Source organism: Ascaphus truei, chromosome 5 (genome assembly GCF_040206685.1).
Source record: "Ascaphus truei isolate aAscTru1 chromosome 5, aAscTru1.hap1, whole genome shotgun sequence".
In the NCBI taxonomy this organism is placed as follows: Eukaryota; Metazoa; Chordata; class Amphibia; order Anura; family Ascaphidae; genus Ascaphus; species Ascaphus truei.
The window spans coordinates 137,894,314-137,908,239 of NC_134487.1; the positions used below are offsets into that span (position 1 = coordinate 137,894,314).

At 46.7% G+C, this 13,926-nt stretch overlaps 1 protein-coding gene across 1 annotated transcript in view; it reads right to left on the bottom strand.

Moving 5' to 3' along the window:
* The window catches only part of PPARGC1B (PPARG coactivator 1 beta), a 116,629-nt gene that overhangs the window by 60,498 nt on the left and 42,205 nt on the right, over positions 1-13,926 (bottom strand). The window lies entirely within an intron of this gene.

Here is a 13,926-nt window from a genome sequence, read left to right on the forward strand (position 1 = left end):
TTAAAATAAGGGGTATGTGAAGAACACGCGCCTCCACAGTCACACTTCATTGTATCTTATCAATCAAATTGTACTTTCATGTTTCTGATAATTATGGCATGAAACACTTCTGACAGTGTGAAAACACACAGAAGTTTCACTGGTAACACGTGTTCTCGGCACACTTTTTTTCTGCATCCCCTCTTATCAATATGGAGTTGTATGTATAAGCAAAAAACCTATAATATCTAACATGTCGTTTGCTTTTTATACACTTATACCTTTAAATAAAGAGATAGCTTTATTTATTGTAAATTGCCATCTGAAAAAGTATTTAACGTTAATGAGGAATGTCCTCCTCTCCCTCTTGGTTATCGTCATCGTCACCCCCCTCCCCGCCCCCCCCTCCCAATATCATCTGCAAATCCTGAAGTATCCCACAGTCTATAACAGGGGTACCCAACTCCAGTCCTCAAGACCCCAACAGGTAAGGTTTTCAGGATTTCCCAGCTTCAGTACAGGCTGCTCAATCAGTCCCTGCTTCAGCACAGGTGCAGTCTTCAATTGAGACACCATAAAACCTGCCCTGTTGGGGGCGTCATGAGGACTGGAGTTGAGCCCCCTGGTCGTCTATAGAAGCCTAATGTGTTACTCTGAACATTAACCAAACATTGTATACTCAGCCAGTCTGTTCTAGTTACTCCTTGTTGAACCAGATTCAAGTCTTTCATCTCATGGCCACTTATTTTTTATGAACCAACTAAAGCTGGGGGAAACTAGCTAACTAAAGTATTTTACAGGCAGGCAATAAATGTCACTTCTTTACCAAATCTGAACAGTTCTTGAACTCGCAACCAGTTTACATGTTAGAACAGGGGTGGCCTACTCCGGTCCCGAGGGCCACCATCAGGTCAGGATTTCAGGATAGTCCTGCTTCTGCACAGATGATGCAGTCGACGACTGAGCCACTGATTGAGCTAACTGTGCTAAAGCAGGAATATCCTGAAAACCTGACCTGTTGGTGGCCCTTGAGGACTGGAATTGGCTACCTCTGTGTTAGAGCAATCAGGGAAAATACTGCCTTAGTGGTATCTGATCCCTATCGAGCCTATAGGCCTGGCACATAGTGGTGTGAGCAAGGCTGAGCCGTGCTGAGCCGCGCTCACACTCGGCACTGAGCCCCTGCAGCCGCAATGAGAGCGGCTTTAGCAGGGGCTCGCGCACGCGTGTGTCTCAACAAGGTTTCAGATTTGGCGCTCGCCGGAGCGCAGGGCCGGTCACGTGAGCGGTTCGCTCAATGAGAGCGAACCAGCTCCATGACGTCACTGGCCCGCCCCCAGTCCCGCCCCCGACACGCCCACAGACGGCGCGCTGGGTAAGGCCAGGGAAAGCACGCCTCCGCACAGACAAAATGTCTATGTCCCAGGCCTAAGGGTGGGTGAGGGAGGTTGTTTGCCTGGTACGGTGCATATTCCTTGCACTATATGTTGTGTCATTTTGTATGATGCGCTGGCCTTTCTGTTTTTGGGTGCATATTCCTTGTAATGGTTGCTTTTATTCAGACAAATGCTGCCTTTGTTGGCCTCTAGAAGTCACATTTAATGCTGTATACCCAAAACAATATTTATAATGTATTTTTTGTTACTTAGCCCAAAACATACATAGACATCTCAGTATTTCTCCTAGTCCACAATTTTAAAAATGTTGGACTATTTCCTGCTTTTGGTTTTCTTGGGGCAATGAATGCTCATCGGTGTTATTATACACCTGTAGAAAATGAACAACAGTGTTCCTACAATGCTTGTTCAACTGACTTAACTAAACCTTAGCATATACATGAAACATAATAGTAATAACTTTCTTTCATTTAGCGCTTTTCTCCCAATGGGACTCAAAGCGCTTCACAATTACAGCATAGCGCGGTAAGCAGCACATAGGATTGTTGCAGACACAGTCCCTGCCCTGTGGAGCTTACAATCTATATTTTTGGTGCCTGAGGCACAGGGAGATAAAGTGACTTGCCCAAAATCACAAGGAGCTGACACAGGGAATTGAACCAGGTTCCCCTGCTTCAAACTCAGTGAGATTATTCTAGTAGCTCTGATGGTTATTGCCAAACCGCACGTTTTTGTATGTTCACAAATAATGGAATGAAATGTGAGGAAAAATTGTATTCGCTATTGCAAATCACATATTCTAAACCGCTCCTATAAAAAAGTGACAAACTGCCCAATTTGTACTTGCTTTAGAAGTGGAATGACCTGAAGGTGGTGCTTGTTCTCTCTCCGGCAGGGGGGGGTAAGGAGGGAGCGTTGCTAACATAATATCTTCAAGTGTGTGTGTGTGTGTGTGTCTCAAACCATTAGGGAGAGATGCCTGTGCTGAAAAATTAACATACCTCAGGTATCCTGGGAATCTTGGGGAATCTACTGGGAGACAGTTCTATACAAAGTGTACTTAAATTAGTCACACATCCTAAAATATATCCTTAAAACCAAATCAGTCTAAGGGCTCCTGTGATGAAGGGGATACTAGTGTCCGACTCAACAGGATTAGAACCCACAATCTCTGCTATTCAGACTTATTTCTGGGCCATAGCATGTGAAGCAGTGAAACGGGGAGGAGTGGCCCAGTGAGTAAAGACATACTGTACCAAGCAGTGCTAAGCCTTCGCACACTGTATTGCCTATTTTCTTGAACAGGCACTAAAGCACCAAACTCGCCCATTTTCCATATTCACTTTATTTTACAAAATTTGAACCAGGGCCCCTCGAGTGCTGAAACATGCAGTTTTTAAATCCGGTAACCCCGCCTCCCCCCCCCTCCATTCCCAAGATACTTACTGTACCATTTCTGTTGCCAGTAAAACCTTTGGGATTTTCAATGTTATCCGCCGCAACTTCCTATTGGCCCACTGGACCCAGGCCGATTCGGAGGCCATGCCGATTTACCAAATTACAGCTGAAACACCACCAGCTAAAAATGGTAATCTCGGGAACCAGGAGTTCCCCACATATAAAAATAGGATGGTTAAACTCAGAGAAACCCCTGGTTTGAAAAAAAAACACACACACACACACACACACACACACACACACGTAGGGGGATTGTTGCCTTAAAGATGCAATCCTACATACCCGGCCAGAAGACATACTTTTGTAAAAATAAACACAAAAAGTGGCCACCCTAAACAAATCCAACAATGCTATGAATGTTTTAGGGGACTCTGAATTGAAATGTGCCAATCAAGTGTGTACCTTACCCTGTCCTTATCAGAGAACCAAAACAGTTACAAGGAGTTGGGGACTCCGGCTGTACAAGCACTTGCTGAACACACGGTGACATTGTACAAAAGGGAGTAACCAGAGGAAATCAACCCCCTCCCAAATCAAAGGTTGCATCTTTATACAGCAAAAATAAATAAATAAGAATTAGGTAAGGAGTTATTGGACACACATTATACCAGCGTGCAAAAATGTGGGGTTCTGGATATTGTGTCTCCAAAATAATCTATGAAACTAATCATCCTGTGTCAAATGTACAGTATGAAATTTGATCTATAGTATATTATTAAAACTAGAGAAGGAAACTTCAACCTTCATGACATTTGGTGAACATTATGAAACTACTGTATTGGATTGTGACCTAGACAATGCTCATTTGACAACATGTTTTGAAACTTGGTTCGATTTAAGAAAGTTGCTGATGGTTTTGTACGTATGGAAATATGTATGCATGCCTTTTTTTATATAGCGCCCTTAATGTACATAGCGCTTCACAGCAGTAATATACGTGACAATCATATACATAACAAATAAAACAAATAACACATAAAGGGGAGAAGTGCTTCAGACATAAAAGTAACATTTAGGAAAAGGAGTCCCTGCTCCGAAGAGCTTACAATCTAATTTGTTGGTAGGGAAACGTACAGAGACAGTAGGAAAGCGTTCTGGTAAGTGCGTCTGCAAGGTTAATGTATGAGGTGTTAATTATCAGCCATGGAGCTATTCATATGCTTCCTTAAGCAGGTGTGTTTTGAGGTGGGTCTTAAATGTGGATAGAGATGGTTCTAGTCGGATATTGAGGAGACGGTCTTTCCAGAGGTGTGGGACAGTCAGTGAGAAAGGTTTAAGGCGGAAGAGGGCTTTAGATACAAAAGGGGTAGAGAGAAGACATCCTTGAGCAGAATTCAAGAGTCGGCATTGTGTATAGCGAGAAATTAGGGCTGAGATGTAAGGAGGGGCAGAAGAGTGTAAAGCTTTAAAGGTGAGGAGGAGAATTGAGTGTGTGATACGGGATTTGATAGGAAGCCAGTAGAGGGATTTCAGCAGGAGAGACGCTGAGACAGATTTTGGAAATAGTAGAGTGATTCTGGCAGCAGCATTTAGGATAGATTGTAGGGGAGACAGGTGAGAGGCAGGAAGGTCAGACAGCAGGAAGTTACGGTAGTCGAGCCGGGAGAGAATGAGGGTCGGTGCCAGAGTTTTTGCTGTCGAGCAACAGAGGAAAGGGCATATCTTGGTAATATTGTGGAGTAAAAAACGACAGTTTTTTGCTACCTTTTGAATGTGAGAGATGAGTCGAGTGTGACCCCTAGTCAGCAAGCTTGGGCTACTGGGTAATTGATACTTCCAACAGAAATGTTGAAGGAGGAAATAGGGCCAGGTTTGGGAGGAAGTATGAGGAGCTGTTCTTGCCATGTTAAGTTTAAGTCGGCAGAGGGCCATCCAGGATGATATAGCCGCGAGACATTCAGAAACTTTAGTCTGTACAGCAGGTGTAAGATCTGGGGTAGAAAAGTAAATTTGTGTGTCATCAGCATAGAAGTGATATTTGAACCCAAGAGATGTGATTAGGTCACCTAGAGTGTGTAAAGAGAAAAGAGAAGGGGTCCCAGGACATAGCCCTGGGGTACCCCCACAGAGAGATCGCTGGAGGACGAGGTGTTAGCAAAAGAGACACTGAAAGTAAGATGGGAGAGGTAAGAGGAGATCCAGGATAGAGCTTTGTTACGAATGCCAAGAGTATGGAGAATGTGAAGGAGAAGATAGTGATCCACAGTATCAAATTCTGCAAAGGTCGAGTAGAATGAGCAGAGTGTAATGACCTCTATTTTTGACAGTATGGAGGTAATTAGTTATTTTAGTGTGGCCTGTTTCAGTGTATTGAGCAGTGTGGAAGCCAGATTGTAGAGGGTCTAGAAGAAAATAGGTGTTGAGAAAATGGAGCAAGCAAGAGATTACAAGACATTCAAGGAGCTTAGAGGGAGACAGGTCGATAGTTAGAAAGACAGGTAGTGTCAAGCTTGCTGTTTTTGAGTAATGGTATAACTGTTGCATGTTTGAAGGAAGAGGGAAAGGTACCAGAGTAGTTGGAGGAGTTAAAAATGTGTGTGAGCGTAGGGATTATAGTAGGGACAAGAGGTTTTAGGAGATGGGAGGGAATGGGGTCAAGAGGACAGGTGGTAGATGGAGAAGAGGAGAACAGCAATGACACATCCTCCTCTGTGACAGCAGATAAAGAGTCAAGGAAGGCAGGTGGAGAGTTAGGAAGAGGTGTAGGATGGGCAAAGTCTCAGTTATGTAAAAATAGGCTCCCAAAATGACAAGAGCTAGAAATAATACACGACAAGAAGAAGAAAGCAGACATGTTTCAATTATATAATTGTCAAGTGTTTCAAGACACAATTTAGATAAAAACGAAGGTTATTTATATGTTTGTGAAAATTCCCCATTCATTCCCTAGTCCCAAGCCAGACACGGCTTCTGTTTTCCCTGCTTCCATCCCTATATCTTTAATCGCATAAATTACCTGCTCTCCCAGCCACAGAAATGACATTCTTTACATTACTCTCAGTGAAAAATGTATTCGATAATAATTGCATTAGGGCAGGAATTACAGACCCATCTCCTCTCTCTCAGTGATTCCCACAATGAATTGGATGCTCCAAAATATTTCCCAAGCATTTACTTGAAGCTTCGGGGATGTAGAGCATGGAGCATAGAGGACTCCTGGATATGATAGGAAGTCACATTGGATTCACATCATCATTCTCCCCAGGGTCCTTCCTAAGCAGCAATTTATTTTAATGGGACCCTCAAGTAAGGCTGAATTATGGACCTCATAGCTGAAGCTCACGACATGTTCTGTTAGCCCCAGACTGTGGGACGTCACATTGCTTTCTTGAAAGAGGGAAAGACAAGTGTAAATGAATTGCTCCAGGACAAATCAGCCTAAAGTGAAATATTATAGGTAACATAACCTGCACCATTGTGCTCTCTTAAGGCACTAGATCGGTTACCACAGAGCATTCAATGCTATGAACCATTTTTCAGTAGCTTCTACTAAACACTACTAACCACAGGAACTTGGCCATTTTTCTGTGATAATGTTATTTGCATTTTCCCCACATACATTTTTAGGATTTGAGACAAAGTATTAAGAAAATAAAATGTGTCGGAATTTACACTTTTAAGCCTATACAGAAGAATGACTTAAAGCTGCAGTTCAGTCAATATCCTGCATGTGTGTTTTTTTAATAAATCAGTTCTGTAGTAAGAAAAAATACTTTTAGCATTTTCTGTTTTTAAAAAAACAACTTTGAAAGACCAATTTTCTTGTATTCTATTTTAACAGCCATTTGCTAAGGCACCGCCCCTTCATGTCCTGTCACAAGCCCTGGCACACCCCTTTGTCAGCCCTGCCCTCCCTCTAGCACAGCGGTGCGCAAACTGTGGGGCGCGACCCCCAGGGGGGGCGCGACACTGCCGACGGGGGGCGCGGGGTTTACAGAGGCCCCGCGCGCTTCCCGAAGGCACTTAAATTAAGTGCCGGGGGAGCTGCAGGGCCTCTGTAAACCTTACTTACCGTGGCTTCGGCGGCTTCCTCCCTGCGTCGCCATGGCAACGCGGCGTCAAAATGACGCTGCGAGGTCATGTGACGTCACGTTGCTATGGCAACGTGACGTCATTACGCCGGAGCGCGGGTAAGTTGGGGTTGGGGGGGGCGCGGGAATGAGGGGACAGCCGGCAGGGGGGCGCAGGGAAAAAAGTTTGCGCCCCCCTGCTCTAGCACATGTCAGTGCAGAAGTGCTCATGAATATTCATGAGCTTCCACTGACTGACAGAAGCAAATAAAAACATATATGCCAGCTCTAATTATGTCACCAAATTTCGCCTATCAATACATGGAGAACGAATTAACCTGCAGCTATGCAGTTCTTTAGGTAATTAGAGATTGCCCACATGAAACTATTGAAGTAAAAAAAAAAAGACTGAACTGCAGCTTTAATGCAGGGGTGCGCAAACTGTGGGGCGTGGCGGTTACAGAGGACCCGCGCTTCCCCGAAGGTATTTCAATTAAATGCCGGGGGACCGCGCAAGTCCTTTGTAGATTCCCTTACCTTGGCTTCGGACAACGCAAATGACGCAGCGGGGTCACGGGACGTCACATGACCCCACTGTGTCATTTGACACTGGGGCCGAACAGGACCGGGGGCACAAGCAGGGGGGGGAGGGGGAGAGCAGGCAGGGGGGCGCAGGGGGAAAGGTTTGCTCACCCCTGACTTAATGGATGACTAAAACCAGCACGTCACAGGGAACACACCAAACAGTTTTGCTTGGAGATTCCTCTTAGTGCCCCCATTTTAGGTGAAAGGAGAAAGAGTCCATGTGCTATACTCATGGGCATAAAAAAACCATTAAGGCTGCAATTTAGGCAGCGAATACCTGCTAGGCTTTGGTCCCGCTATGGCCGGCGGCGCGTGGGCCACCAGCTGCTTGCCTCCGTTCTGGAGATCACCGCTGGCTCCTTCCGGCGTGGCTGACTGCGTGCTGTGACGCGTCAGCCAGCCGGAGCTACAAGGAGCTTGTGGTTTCGGTGAGTGTCACGTCATGTGACACGCAAGGGAGCCAATCCGAGATCCCCCTCTGCTACGATTCCCCCCCGTTCCGATTTCCCCCTGCTCTGATCCCCGTTCCGATTTTCCCCCTTGCTCCGATTCACCCGCCTCGTGTGTATTTTCCTGTGTGTGTGTGAGTGGAGGGGAGCAGGGAAGGAGCTTCAGGAGGGAAGCTGTGTGTGTGTGAGTGGAGGGAGCAGGGAAAGAGCTGCAGGAGGGAAGCTGTGTGTGTGTGTGAGTGGAGGGAGCAGGGAAGGAGCTGTGTGTGTGAGTGTGTGTGTGTGTGTGTGTGTGTGTGTGTGTTTTTTTTTTAACTTTTGGCCGGCTCGGGAGGGAGCGGTGATGCGCCCAGCTAGAGAGGCAGAAAATCCGTATCTCCCGCTCCCTACAGACCGCAGGTAGCGGTCAATTGCCTCTCAGCGTGCCACCTGTCTGCAGTGCAGGCGCGCTGACTGAGGGAGCGGGGCCTTAGCCTAAAACAGAGATCAGAAGTGCAGAGCTCATATCTCTTGCTACAGTTTCTTCCGACCAGTTTTTCTTGTTACAGATGTGCTACTTTTGTGTAAGACTCGGACATAGGGTTGCCAGGTGTCCGGTATTGAACCGGACAGACGGTATTTGGTTACTCTGTCCGGTAAAAAGAGGGGGAATGAGAGGATAAAGGGAGGGGGGATAAGAGGATGAAGGGAGGGGGTTAGAGAGGATGAAGGGCGGGGGTGAGAGAGGATGGAGGGGAGAGAGAGGATGAGGGGAAGGGGTGAAAGGATGAGGGGGTGGGAGGGTGAAAGGCTAAGGGGAGAGAGGATGAGAAAGGGTGCAGTATTGCTCGCCATGGGCCTGTATGACTGCAGGCTAGTTATTTATAAATTATCTGGCCATTACTTAATTTGTTCTAAATTTCACTTCTAGCATGCACCAATTTGCACTATTTCATATTCTATTTCCTAAAAAAATCCCTGGAAGGGCGCACCATCCTAAGACCCGTCCCTAGTTTTTTTATGAAATGAGGTTAAAGTGGTGCAAATTGGTGAACACTTGAGTGAAATTTAGAAACAATGACATGTCAGGTTATTTATAAATAACATTCTTTCTCACCAACGATTCTCGCGTGCGTCGCACCTTTCACCATTGTGTCCCGTATTTTTGGACAAGCCACCTGGCAACCCTACTCAGACAGCATAATCCCTCCACAAACATTACAGTATAACCAACACGGAGGCCTTTGTCTATTTCCTCTCAATTCTTTTGCTTTCTACACTGAAGGAGGAACTAGAGCTACCAACTTCGCAACTTCCAGATTAGTGGGTGATGGCTGCTCCGATAGTGGCACTTACAACCGTGAATCAGAATCCTCTGCGCCCGCTACAAACGTGTCGCTCCACTCTGCAACCCGCACTTGCTTTGCCCTTTTAACCAATCTGCTACCAGAAGACCCAGCAAAACATTGCAGAACAATGCATTACTGACTCTCTGGCACCTAAAAAAAAAAACACAGTCAAGTTGTCCCGTCCCTCTCGCGATTGAGCTCTCCATACCTCACATTATTTATTTTACATTTAACTTGTCTTCTGCTTCTGATGACAGGACACAATAGTATTAGTATTTATAGGAGATTATTATTCAACTAAATAGCTGATTGTAAGCCCTTTCACTCTTTTTCAAACAAACAACATGTTTTGGTGCATTCTTTATTATATTGCATATACCTTCTGTGCATTGGTTGAAGTGCATAAATGTTTCAGTAATGCACTTGAATGCAGGAAAGCATAATACTGATAAGCAACGGATATACGTGTAAGAAAGGGTGATATTTTTTATTTTACATTTATTTTTGTGTACTACGGTAAATCTGTCATTTTTACTTCCACCACCAGAGAGAAGATAAGTGTTCATACACACGTCAAAATAAAGTATAGCTCTTCCTAAAAACATGCCTGCTGCGATTATATGAAGCATGCTTTCCTGCAATTTTAAAGCAGCATTTCATTCAAAATCCTATGTGGGATAATATATATATATCAGTAGTGTAGTATTAGATAATACTTACTGCATTTCTCCCTCCCCCACTCGTTATGCCCTGTTTCATTATTTTGAATGTATTAAGGTTCCTTGAGTTGCTGCAGCATTTCCACTTTTGAAATCAGCAGCCATATTGGGTGCCGCGGGAAGAAGGATATTCACCGATCGATTGGCAGGTTAGATTGCATTGCCATAAAGGAAAGGAACTGCTGCATTTATTTAAAAAAAAAATAACAACAAGAGGCAATGTCCCTTTAACACAGAAAAAGGAACAGCCCCATCTGCAACCAGTAGTTCTCCCTAGGGGAAGGGGAATATGTCAGAATCGGCAGACCTTGCACTGTCCTCCAGCTAGGGTTACTGGCAGCACTTATGTTCATATATTGCAGGAAAGCTTACATCAGCAAGGGATGGGCGGCCAATCAGAGTGCTCTTTTTGTTAGTGTATGCTTACTTTGTGCATTCATTTAAACATGTCAGAATTTTCTGACCCACCATCAGCAGTGCTTTCTTGGGTTGAATTGTACCTAAAATAAAATAAATGTGTATATAGTAAGACAAACACTGGATAGCATTGTGACAGTAGGGGTAAATATCGCTGCTGTTAATAGTGGTTAAAGCTGCAGTTCAGTTTTTTTTTTATTTATTTATTTTTTTACTTCAATAGTTTCATGTGGGCAATCTCTAATTACCTAAAGAACTGCATAGCTGCAGGTCAATTCGTTCTCCATGTATTGATAGGCGAAATTTGGTGACATAATTAGAGCTGGCATATGTTTTTCTTCTGCTTCTGTGCTAGAGGGAGGGCAGGGCTGACAAAGGGGTGTGCCAGAGCTTGTGACAGGACAAGAAGGGGCAGTGCCTTAGCAAATGGCTGTTAAAATAGAATACAAGAAAATTGGTCTTTCAAAGTTGTTGTTTTTTTAAAACAGAAAATGCTAAAAGTATTTTTTCTTACTACAGAACTGATTTATTAAAAAAAACACACATGCAGGGTATTGACTGAACTGCAGCTTTAAGTCTGCCATTACCCCTACCTGTCAGTAATACATTGGTATTGTATTAGATGTTATGTATATATGTATCTCTTTGTATAGTTCCAGCACCTCAGGAATCGGGTTAATATGTTTTGCAGGAGAATTGTTGCAACGTGGTCTGTGACCTTTCCCTGTATCCTTGTTATGTTGCAAATGTTATGTTGCCGTTCTACCCACCAATCAGGGCCTGGGCCTGGGCATGTAGGCAGCACCTGGCCCTGAGTGTTGCAATATGTTTTCTTTTCTTTTATATCTATAAGTCTCAAATAATGTTTGTGAGTGTATGTCTTCCCCCTGTGTGATTGGCCCTGTGTTCCCCGTGTCATTGGCCATGGACGCACCCCCCGCCCCCCTCATCCCACCCCTCACATGGCACCTCTTGCCCTCACTTGGATTAGGAATCTCACTTAGCAGGACCATCCACACCACTACCACCAGCCGCCGGCCTTACCTCTCCCCCACCACCAATCCCCCCCCCCTAGTCACACCACTGTCTCCCGCTGAGGCCCCCTGCCCCCGGGTATCACCTCCACCTGCCCCCCCCCCGGGTAGCGCACCCCCATGCCCCCCGGGTGTCACCCCCCCCCCCCACTGCCCCCTGTGTCAGTCCACCCCGGACCCTGCCCCCCACCCCTTTCCCCGGTGCCCCCGTCACATGCGCGTTGCACGTGTGCTCCAGCGGCCTGCGCACGCTGCGGCTCCGGCCTGCGGCTGCTCCCGCTCATCGGGCACTTCAGCCTCCTCCCAACGCCGGCTCGCGCCGCTCCGGGTTGCTGTGCGCTCGGCGGCCTCCGCTGCATACTCCGCCCCCACCCGGGACCGACCGGTCAGAGCACCCAGACAGGAAAGAGGCGCCTTCTGGACCGGTGGGAGCGCGGAGACTGGACGGAGGTGGCTGGTGTCCGCCGGTGGGGGGAACGGGCGGGTCCTCACTGCAGTTGTTGTGGGTGCCCGAGGACGTGTGTGTGTGTGGGTGTGGGTGTGTGTGTGGGTGTGTGTGTGTCACTGTGTGTGTGGGTGGGACACTGTGTGTGTGTGGGTGGGACACTGTGTGTGGGTGGGACACTGTGTGTCTCACTGGGTTTGTGTGTGTGTGTCTCACGGTGTGTGTGGCACTGTGTGCTGCGCGGGGGGGGGGAGACCGGAGCAGGGGGGGGGAGGACCGGACCTGCGCAGAGGGGGGGGGAAGGACCACAGCTGCGCATGGGTGGGGGGAGGTGGAGAGACGAGGGGAATGGGGGGGTGGCTAGAGGAAGGAGCGGGAGGTTTTGGGCCCGGGCAGCGCCGGGTCTCTCAGCTAGTAAGTGTATAAAAAGGTGTGGAGGGAGACCCCATGAACAGCGGTGAGCAAACAAGGGGGGGCGCCCCCCAGGGGGAGGCGCTAGATTTTTCTGGGGGGGCGCGGGCGGTTGCAGAGGTCCTACGCTCTTCCCCCAGACATTTAAATTAAATGCCGGGGGAGGCGTGAGGCCTCTGTAACCTACTTACCAGGTTTCAGCAGGAGTGGTGTGCCGCGTCGCCATGGCAACGCACCATGTGATGTGACATCACATGACCTCTCAGCGTAATTTGCCGCTGTGTTGCCATGGCAACTGGCTTGTGTGACGTCACACCCAACGCCGGTCTAACAGTAAGAGGGGCGCAGCTCAAAAAGTTTGCGCTCCCCTGCCCTAGCAGACATAACCTGCAGAGAGTAAATGCAGGTCCATGGGCGCGATCACATTGCCTAAAGGCATTGTTCGCGCCCATAGACCACGCGGACGGCAGCAGGATGGGGCACGTGTTGCACAAACTGATTTATCTTTGCGACAGCCAGGTCACATGAGCGGATCGCCCAATGAGGGCGAACCATCTCCGTGATGCCACCCCACGGCGCATTTACCATGGACAGAAAACGCACCCGCTTCACACTGTATGGCCTTAGCCTTACAGAGGTGTTCCTGTGACAGGGAAAAACTGCAGTATCCACTCCAGTGCTGGTTTCAGGCCTGAAAAACAATCCTGTAGGCACTTGGCAAGAAGAGCGAACAGGGGAAATCTCTGCAAGGAAGTCCCTGCAACCAGGTATGCAGGGTAGCCCCCAGTTGGGTATGTGTGATGTTTGTGTGTATTGTATAGTTGTGGATATACGTTTCCAATAAATTAATTTTATAAACTCTCCTTTTCTGTCTGGCGATATTGATCCCTGGCATCAGTCCAGGTCTCCAGTGACAAGCATCACATGTGATTTTGTGTGTTTCCCACATCTGCTGCCATTTAAACCACAGTAATAACAAACAGTGCCCTTCCCAAAAATAGGGATTATCTACTGATATTTGGAAGAAGTCGCTAAAAACATTGCAGTGTCTCTAAACTCTCGATGTGATCATGCGAATGAACACACAGTGTGCCACTTCCAAATCCATGTCCACATAGCTGGGGGAAAAGCCTGCTAAAAAGGGGATGTCCAAGTTCAAAAGTGACACACTCGTTGTGTGCATTTGTTTGTCTATTCCTCAAATATCTGAATACATGCAGTTTAAGCTTGGGGAAGATGTGCGAGGCACGTAGATGCACTCTCCGGTGCTTCTTGTTCTATTGTATGTTCATTTTCAGGTCCCAAGGCACACACGCCTTGAAGAGCCACCTCGCTGTTGAAATAGGTCATTGTGTGACAAAGCCTTGAATTGTCCTACAGGTTTCACATTACTGCCGACATTGTGATACTTCATCCAGCTTCCATTATATGGTAATATTAGCCTCGTCGATGGAATAGATGACAAGCTCACACACAGCATGGAAAAACAAAAATGATTAACGTTCATGGAGACATTTACCAGCATATGTTTACAAAACACTCTCTATCCACCTTTAAGACCCACCTTAAGACACACTTGCTTAAAGAAGCATATGAATAGGACTGTGGCTATTCTGAACACATGGCACATAAAGCTTGGGCCCTTGCAGACGCACTTACCAGAACTCCCTCCAACTGTCTCTGTACGTTCTCCC